Here is a 9634-nt window from a genome sequence, read left to right as displayed (position 1 = left end):
GTATACAAACTAAAACAGGAGTTGTGTCAGAGAGCGCGATATAAAAATTGAGCAAAGGAATTGGATCTTTCTCAGCAGGTAATATTTTAGTGATACGAAAACTGTGAATTGGTCTAATTTGACTAAAGTTACTCACAAAAAAATGCATATTTTTGGAGAAATTTTCAGGTGACAAGAGCCTCGCTAAATGCCACCATTTTGCATGTAGGCCTTTCCAGGATTGGGAAAAATTTCAAAAGGGGAGGGGGCGCCCCCTCCCCTTATACCCCTCCCCCAGGACGGCGATCACTCAATCTTGTAAGCCACCCACAAAATTGGCTCAGCCCTCCCTTAGCCTCCCCAACTAAAAATTCCTGGCGCCGCCACTGATTTTGACTATGGGGCCGCAACGTTTCTACATTTGAGCTAGTTGACATCAAATGTCAGTATCAAGGGGTTCGTCCAACTCGGGATGGGTAACCAACCTACATGTTTCCATCCTTGAGAAAATGTATAAGGAAACACTGTTTACAATGTTGTTTATATAAGATGACTCTTCAGACCTCCAATAAAATTAATAAGGTCCCTATCTATATGGGCAACCAACATACCAAGTATAATGCTTTTCAATCGGATACATAGTCTTTTAGAGATATGGATGTTACAAGAAGGCATTACACACACATAAGCTTCAGGAGAGCTAAAACCCACAGAGAAAGCAATTCTGTTCTGTCTTGTGCACACCACTCATTGATATTATTTACGTATGGTAACCTTCAATTAGTTTCATCAATGGAGAAATGCTTGACGAAAAGTGGAGTATGTGCATATAAATGGGCTTGTGCAATCATGACTCAGCAGCGCATGTATTATTAGTACCATGTTTATGTTACGGGCGTAAATATGGTGTGAAGGGGTTCCAGTAAATGCTTCTGTAAGGGCTTTCCTGCGGAGCGAGGAGTAGTGATAAAGGGAACATACACGATGTGATGCGTGCATTAAAGATCTGCTTTTATTGGTTCCAGTTATAGCACGCTGTAGCTAGGAAAGTTTTTTTGATTACCAAATAATAATAATAAGACTGATAATGCGCACACACCACTCAAAGAATGTTCATGGCGCAATTGACAATGAGAAATGATACAAATAATACAGAATAATACAAAAACAATGACAGAAGAAAAACTTAATGGTACAAGATTATATAAAAGCTTTTGTCCTTAAGTGGGATTTTATGCTCTTCTTAAAGTTAGAGAGAGTATATGTTTTTCTGATTTTTAAGGGAAGTTGGTTCCATAAGCGAGGGGCAGAAACAATAAATGACCTATTCCCCAAGATCAATGGACTCGTTAAGAAATGGATTCTCCAATTAGCCTACATAGCTTATTAACACCATTAGGTTCTTCGTGGAAACATTGTGTTGAAATATGTTCATATCTATATGTAGTACGTTAGTTTCAAACAGCGTTCACACAAAGACCCTCATACAAGCAAAATATGTGACAGGCGTTGCACGCTAATTGGTAAAAAGAGGTCATTTTTCGACCAAGGCAGGTCGATTACGTAAACTCAAGAAACCCAAGAAAGCGTGCTATACAGTCTATACAACTGACATACATCAAGGGAGCTGCTACTCTAACAGTAGCAGCTCCCTGCAGATATTGACGAACTGTCTCACTCCAGACTCGGCACTCGGATGCCCTCCAAACTACCAACAGCTGCCTACTGTTTACGTCAATGCCGCAGAGATAGGTGTACACAGTTGCGCTCGTGTTCAGATTTGCACACGTCACTATATTACTATTGTACGCGCACGCGTATACATATACCCACGTGATAAATCACATGTCAAAACAAACATTAAAAATCACAATAAACACTATTTGCAAGCAACCCTGTAATTTGCACACGCAACATAAGCATGTAGATTATTTATATACCACTCACAATGCTTATCTAAACCATTCGCAATTCCAAGCGCTGTTACGAGACCAAACCAAACTTGTACTATTTCAAGAATAGAAAAAAAATCATCTTTTTCAACATGCCTGGCGACATGAAGTGTAAATGCTGCATCGGTAAGTTCGTTGTCTATTTCTCCACTATTGAGTTTTACTAACATTTAAGTTTTATGTCTAACCTTGCACATTCTTTCCATGTGTTTTTGTGCGCTTCTATTGTAGCGGCGAATATCGTACTAACCGTGGCCTAACTTAGGCCTAAATTCGTAACAATCATGCGAAAAAGGAATCAAAAGCTTAACATTATATTACTGTCAAAATAGGTTTTGTTTTACCCTCAAATGTCTACACCAAACTATAATGCTCTTTGTGAAGTTGAATATGTATAAACTTCACACTTCTTGCGCCTGAGTATTGATGATAGCAGCTGCAAAACCTGATATCTCACTGTAATGTAAGCAAATGTCCTTCCTAGTAATCATTTCAAAAAGAGGATGCTGGGGAAGCTGTAGCATCATGCTGCCAGGCTTAGTAGGACATACTCATTTGTGCTTCAGGTTCACATAATACACACTTCAGATCTGTATAGAGATCATCCCAAAGAAATAATGTTATAATGCTACAGTTATTTCATGTCAAAGTTTTCTTCATTGAAATAGATATTTTACTATCCATCATGATCGATCCACTATATCTAACTCAACACAATGTTCAGCTAATAGAGCTTGTAATCACACCAGTTCCTCCAATGAACCAAGGTAGTGAACAAATGTTATTGTGATGAATTTCATCATTATTATACTGTACGTGTGATCACATTTCATTTTTCATCTTATTTTCTCGCAAATTGTTAGAGCAGTCACAATTTGAACTATTTGGAGAATAGTAACACAAGATGCTCAAAAGTATGACATTCTGAATCATGTGAGGGGCTTGCAAAAGACCAAAAAAAGTGCAATAAAATGCAATTTGCCTCCTACCATTGGAGCAAAGTTGTGTGTGGGTTTACTGTACTTGTGATAAGAAGGACAAGAACCAGCAAAGGAAAAAGGAATGACTTCAAAATTGTAATTTTAACATTGTTACCTGTATGTGCTAGTCATAGTAAATACTATCAGGTTCTAATGACAAAGTCTGTCCAATTCATCTACATACGCAATATTGTTGTTTATCTGCAGAGGGCAAAGAGTGTGGCTGTAAGGGACAAGACTGTTGCAAAGATGGAAGCTGCTGCACATCAGAGGGCTGCAAAGGATGTGCCGGCACCAACAAGAAATGTGAGGATTGTTGTCCTGGTGAGTAGACTACATCTTCTGCTTTATGCAGTGTAATGAGTGTTAGCTTACTTTAAGAGAAACAGTTGATAGAATGCAATAAAGAGAAGGCTTTGCAAACAAAAACACATGAATATCGAGTAGATATTAATGTAATAAACTGACTGCTCTAATATTTGAAAATATTATGAGAGCTCGTGGTCCTGGGTTAAGTATCATACCCCAACTTTTCACTGAAATGTTAGTGCATGCCACTGTTCTACACATGTGGAACGAGTAGCCTCTGAACTGTCCAACTATACCTCTAATGGTTATGAAAGCAGTGATGAATGCTGGAATTTTGCAATAGGTACTGACAACTAGGGCAGGCTTGACAAAGTATGTGTACCTACCAAGCTTCACCTATATGAGAAGTATTGCCTCTTCATTTAGGCAACATTTATGTCATGAATACAATATGTATTGTTTTGCTTAAACTGTAGAATTTTAAATTGAACAGTATGCATTAAATTAATTTAATTATCAGAGTTTTGCATTATGTTAAAATAAGTCTCCATATAGTGTACATTATGATATTCCTTCAGAATGTCACTCAATTTGTTAGGCTTCTCAGCTGTCTTTTCAAATTACATTTTTTTTTTTGTAATCAATTACTGAATATATATCATTTAGGTGAAGGATTCCCAAGGAGAGGATTTTAGTTACATGACTCAATAATTTGGGCCGTTTTACAAACACCTGCTTTAATGTACACACAAGTACATTTGATTATAAATGTGTTTGATTTATGATTGCCAAATGTTCTTTACTTTCTGTCTAGATTGTAAATGCAGTCCAGGATGTTGCCAATGCTGTACAAGCCGTTAGTTCATCAGTGATGGATTGACAAAATATCTTCTCCAAATTAAGGTAAATCAATGTTGCTTATTTTGAACGAACTGAATGAAATACTTAATTGGTTGATTCTTTAAAGTTGTGGTTGGGCTAGGTGGTACTGGCCTTTAGTGTTGAAATCTTCAGTGTGAGAAATTGTTAAAGACTAATTTGTCAAAATGAAATCGGGCAACTTCAGTTGATGCTTCATACGGTGGTAGTAAAATCATGAAATTTTGTAACTTGAATGGATCCATAGAATTAGAAGAATATAATTGAGTGTAGACGATCATGTCAAGAACAGAAGTTATATATTGGCAAAATAATATTCCCATCCGTAACGACAAGATTATTTCTGTTAGTGAATCTAATTTAATGCTGTCTCCCCCCTCACCCCAAGCTCCTCCCTTCAATTTCTAGTAAAACTAACATTTTGAAAATTTTTGTAGGGTTGATTCTGTCAAGGCATTTACTCATCTCAGATGTATGAAAAATCATTAAAAATGCAACCCCCTTTTTGGCAAAGAAACGTGGATTTGTTGAATGCGAAATTTGCAACTTGTTGATCCCTGATGTATTTCTTTTCTTTTACAGATCTGTTTAATCACAGTTTGATAAACATTCCAAGAATTTTGCAAATTAAATTAGAAGGACACTCCAGTTTTTCTCATAGCTCTTTTGCCAAGTCTATTACCAAGAGGAAGAAGATGAACACCTCGCAATCAATGGCCAATCATGATATCTGAAATCTTTTGTGGAATATCACGCCTTTTTTCTGTTTTTGAAACTTCAAACTTGTACAACTGTTTTGCTACTGGATCGATGCATTTCTTTGTTGCTTTTTTATTTTGGGATTGAGGGGTTGAAGGGGGGGGGGGGGGGGATTGAGATACAAACAAGCAAAGAAGTTTCAGTGTTGTGTTCTTGTCATGAAATTCTTGCCATTCTGTGTTTCTGTGGTGATTATTGTGGCCTGTGTACAACAACATGCACTGTTGGGGGGGGGGGGGGCAGTTGGGGGCTGAGAAGGGAGATTTGGTACAGGTGAGGGAGAGTATGGGGAGGAAATATTTGGGGGGTGGAGGGAGCATCATCTGTCTTGAATATAATGTAGGCCTCCGCAAACTCTTGAAACTCTTATGCTTATCTCCAAATTTCTCGGTGAGGGACTTTCACCACTGACCCGTTTTATGAGCGCAATGTAGTCTTTTGTATGTCTTTCTGCTTGATATAAGCATAACACCGTCGATCCCTTATATATTTTACGTTTTCAATTCAATAAGTTCAATATTACCCTTAATACATTTTTCTTTGTGATGTGCAGGAGATGCATGTCAGATGTCATCAGCAGATGTTAATAAATATTTTTTTTGTAAATTTTTGACTTCCATTTCTCATTGTTGTTTGCTTTATAATAATTCATGTCTCCATATCCCTGCTTCTCATCAGAATTGTTCATGGAATTACCAGTTTATAGATTAGCTGACAAATATTTGAATTTTCTGCACATCCAACCCTTTGTAATGATAAATTGAATGATACATGGAAATTGGTTGGTTCCTAGAAATGGGGAAGAATACATGAAGTTTCTCTCACTGTGCTTGCAAAGGGATTCCATAGCTTTAAATATGGAGGTGAGGGACACTGGTGGGGGACAGGGAGGTAAAGGAGATTCTGGTGGTGGATAGGGAGTGAGGGGCACTAGTGCGGCATAGGGAGGTGAGGTGGACATTGGTGGGGAATAGGGTGGTGAGGGAACACTGGTGAGGGATAAGGAGGTAAGGGACACTGGTGGGGGATCAGGTGAGGACACTGGTGGATCATAGGGAGGTGAGGGGACACTGGTGGGGCATAGGGAAGTGAGGGGGACTGGTGAGGGATAGGGAGGTGAGGGGACACTGGTGGGGGATAGGGAGGTGAGGGGACACTGGTGGGGGATAGCGAGGTGAGGGGACACTGGTGGGGCACACTGGTGGGGCATAGGGAAGTGAGGGGACACTGGTGGGGGATTGGGAGGTGAGGGGACACTGGTGGGGATAGGGAGGTGAGGGGACACTGGTGGGGATAGGGAGGTGATGGGACACTGGTGGGGGATAGGGAGGTGAGGGGACACTGGTGGGGTATAGGGAAGTGAGGGGGACACTGGTGAGGGATAGGGAGGTGAGGGGACACTGGTGGGGTATAGGGAGGTGAGGGGACACTGGTGGGGATAGGGAGGTGAGGGGACACTGGTGTGGGATAGGGAGATGTGGGATAGGTGAGGGGACACTGGTGTGGAATAGGGAGCTGTAGGATAGGTGAGGGGACACTGTTGGGGTATAGGGAGGGGAGGGGACACTGGTGGGGGATAGGGAGGTGAAAGGGACTCATCAGGAATTGCCTTCTAACTTGCAGCTGTTTCACCATAAGCTTTGTAGGTCTGAAGAGCTCTAGCATCAAGTAGCCAACTGAAGTAAGCTTTTGCGATATTCTACGTATATCAACATCCCTTGTGATCAAGGCTGCAACCATGTATACTTTGAGGATGGGAAGTTTCAAATCACCCCACAGCCCCAATGGACAGACAATATTTTACAAACTATTCCTAGTGTAGGCCTGCAGTACATGAATCTAAAACTCTAAACAAAATGTGCAGTGAAACCTAAACAGTTAAAACTTCAAAATTGTTTCAAGTTGCAAAATATAGCACCATTTAACAGCTAGGCATGCTTCCATTCTGCGAAAATTTCTAAAAGGAAAAGGGGAACCTTCCTTTAAGATGACATTGGTTCTTTTCCCCCTCTACCATAAGAGAAGCCTGTGTCCTTGATAGTTTCACACATAAAAGTATGAAGACTTAAATCAAAATAGAATTGAAACAAAAGATGTATTGTTCCCTCGTAAATATACTTATATATTCATGAAATTACATCAATCCGTCTTATATTACATATAATGTACAAATATTAATTACATTTTATATGGGTTGCCTAGAAAAGTGATTGCATAATCAACAGGATTTTGGCCTTACTTAGCTCCCCTAAGTGAGGAAGCTATCGTTACTGCTAACCAATGATGTACACTTCTGTGCTCCCAGTTTCAGGTCATATAACTTCTCTTCATAACAAATAATCCTTCTGTGTTCTCAGTTTCAAATTTTAAAACCTCATTTTGCACTCTGCTGCCCCTGCCCCCCCCCCCCTCCATCACCTGAACAATGACACCCTACTCAAAGTCCTGGTGGGGTATGGTCGTAGCAAGTACTGTTTCAGCCAATAGCAGCCCCGATGATGTATTTTAATATATTTTAGTATATTCTAACATTAAATTTCATGCAGTGTAATGTTTTCATCACACAAATCCTGAGCAGTCCCTACACACCACAACATAACAGGTACACTGCAAATGTGCTGCAAATGAACTGCAAATTGTTAATTAGGCAAGAAATATACAACATCTTGATAACATCACAGTTATTGAGCCCGAGCAGAGATGCAACGAGTGCTTGTCATTTAAATTGAGTCTTTACAGTGTTTTTCTGACTGGAGTCACTGTATTATCTCAATGGGGGCAAAATTCTAAACTGATTCAAATCATAACTCATTGGAACACAAAGTAAAACAAGTCCCTTACTCTAATTATTTTTCAGGACAGGGATTTTGTCTTAAACTCATACAAATGTCTTCAGACAGTAACAGCAAATTCTAGGAAAAGTCATTTTCTAGGCAACCTCTTGATCTTACAAAATTATTCTAACAAGTCCTGTCACTGCAACTCTCTAAACCGATGACTAATAAACAATTAAAGATCATCTCCTGGATACAAAATTGAGATTAAGACAAAAGTGTTGGCAGGTGTTTCTTATCATTTCTTACTTACCCCACCTCGATTCCTTTTTCCAACTCATTCTTCATTTCCTACCAGAATTTATATAAACTGTATCCATTCAGGGCAATTATGTGATATTTATCAAAGTTTTTTTGTTGAAAAATATAATATCTGAATAGAAACTAGAACCACTAAATCTCCCTACAGACAGGTAAATTCAAATTCTAAGCACTGACTGCTGCCAAGGTTTTTCTAAATTTGCACCTCACCTAAACTTACACAATGATCACAATGTAAAAAGATAATGAATGTACAACATACAGTAGAAAATAGTACCCTGTCTACTGAAAATAGGATGGTTCGACAAAAGGCAGCAATGCATGAAACCCCCTCCTTGTGAATTGCTTATGATACCTCAATCAATAATAACAGTAATTGATTCATCAATCACTTACATCAGAGATTAAATAGATTCAAGTTTTAGTTTAAGAAGAAACGAACAAAATGTAAATTTTAATGAAATAGTACCACCTTGCCGTGGCAATATTTCCCAATATGAAGGGAATAAAAATGATGAAATTATCAATATATATGAAATCATTACATCGTTACAAAGTATAAGGAAAAATCTGAAACCAGTGTTTAGCAATATTATAAGTGAAGAATTCTGTGTGCAAAGACACTGTACATATAGCATGGTTGGTAAAACTTATTGCATCTTCAGTACAAACAGTGCACATCACTATTAGGTATATTCATGTGGTTTACTACATAAAGTGTTCGCTCTTCGTGTTTTACTTCTATGGTTGATATAGAACTCCGGTTTATGGCAAACTTGACATCTAGTATTGACCTTGAGCAGTAATACTGCAGAATAGCTCAACTTTTGTGCAGTGTAAGGAGAGTCAAGTCTTGAAAATTAAAGTAAAAAAAAGGGAACCTAACTTAAGAAAATTAAATCCCCTAGTTTTTATCAACCTTACATTGTAAAACAACTCTGGCAACATTTTCAAGTTTGCTCTTTCAATATACTTGATGCAATTAATTAACGGAGTACCACTTTTTAAGGAATAATTGCTTACCCTGAATAAATTACAAATTGCTGTCACTGACGTTATAATAATAATATGCATCTATTGCTATGCTAGCTGTATCTGTTTGAAACATTCTACCGACTAAGAAAGAACAAGAATTCATTTAAACAATTATCACAGATATTTACATAAACAAAAACAACAATGCTTTACAAAAATATTGACCCATTCAATGTAAGGCAAAGGAAACGCATGGTCATCACTGCACCCGAGAATTGGAAAGACTTTGAGCAAGTTTAAAATAATTACACTCTTATTTGAAAGAGATAGCACAACAAATGAAGCAAAATTGTTTTCCAACTTCAAACAGTTTACTTATGTAGTTTCTCATTTCTATACATCAAGATGAAATATTTGCCGTTACATTTTACTCATCTTCATTTCTCTCTCTCTATCTATTTTTTTTTTATTTCCTTCTTTTTTTCCCTTTTTTATTTGATGACGATATCTGTATTAAAGTATCCTGTGAAAAGCCAGCATGTTTTATATGTGAAGGTCCCCTGTAAGATTAGATTCAAGTTAGCGTACTTATTCAGCGTAGCTGTTAACACAACCGTTAAAATGTCCTGAATAACACCATTTTTTGATGAATTTTATCGTCCAAAGTATCTTAATAATGTGAATATACAAAGGATGGCCCAGAAAG

The 9634-nt window shown here is 38.1% G+C and overlaps 1 long non-coding RNA gene across 1 annotated transcript; it reads left to right on the top strand.

Annotated features, from left to right (window-relative positions):
- Positions 1 to 1896: 1896 nt before the first annotated feature.
- LOC139978167 (uncharacterized) lies at positions 1897 to 5477 on the top strand. The gene is made up of 4 exons (XR_011796913.1): positions 1897 to 2057; positions 3119 to 3235; positions 4035 to 4123; positions 4682 to 5477. It is a non-coding gene; the product is annotated as an uncharacterized lncRNA (long non-coding RNA).
- The last annotated feature ends 4157 nt before the right edge of the window (positions 5478 to 9634 follow it).

The sequence above is a fragment of the Apostichopus japonicus genome, chromosome 13 (assembly GCF_037975245.1).
Source record: "Apostichopus japonicus isolate 1M-3 chromosome 13, ASM3797524v1, whole genome shotgun sequence".
In the NCBI taxonomy this organism is placed as follows: Eukaryota; Metazoa; Echinodermata; class Holothuroidea; order Aspidochirotida; family Stichopodidae; genus Apostichopus; species Apostichopus japonicus.
The sequence above is the reverse complement of the archived record's forward strand: the minus strand, read 5'-3'. Positions and strand labels throughout refer to the sequence as shown.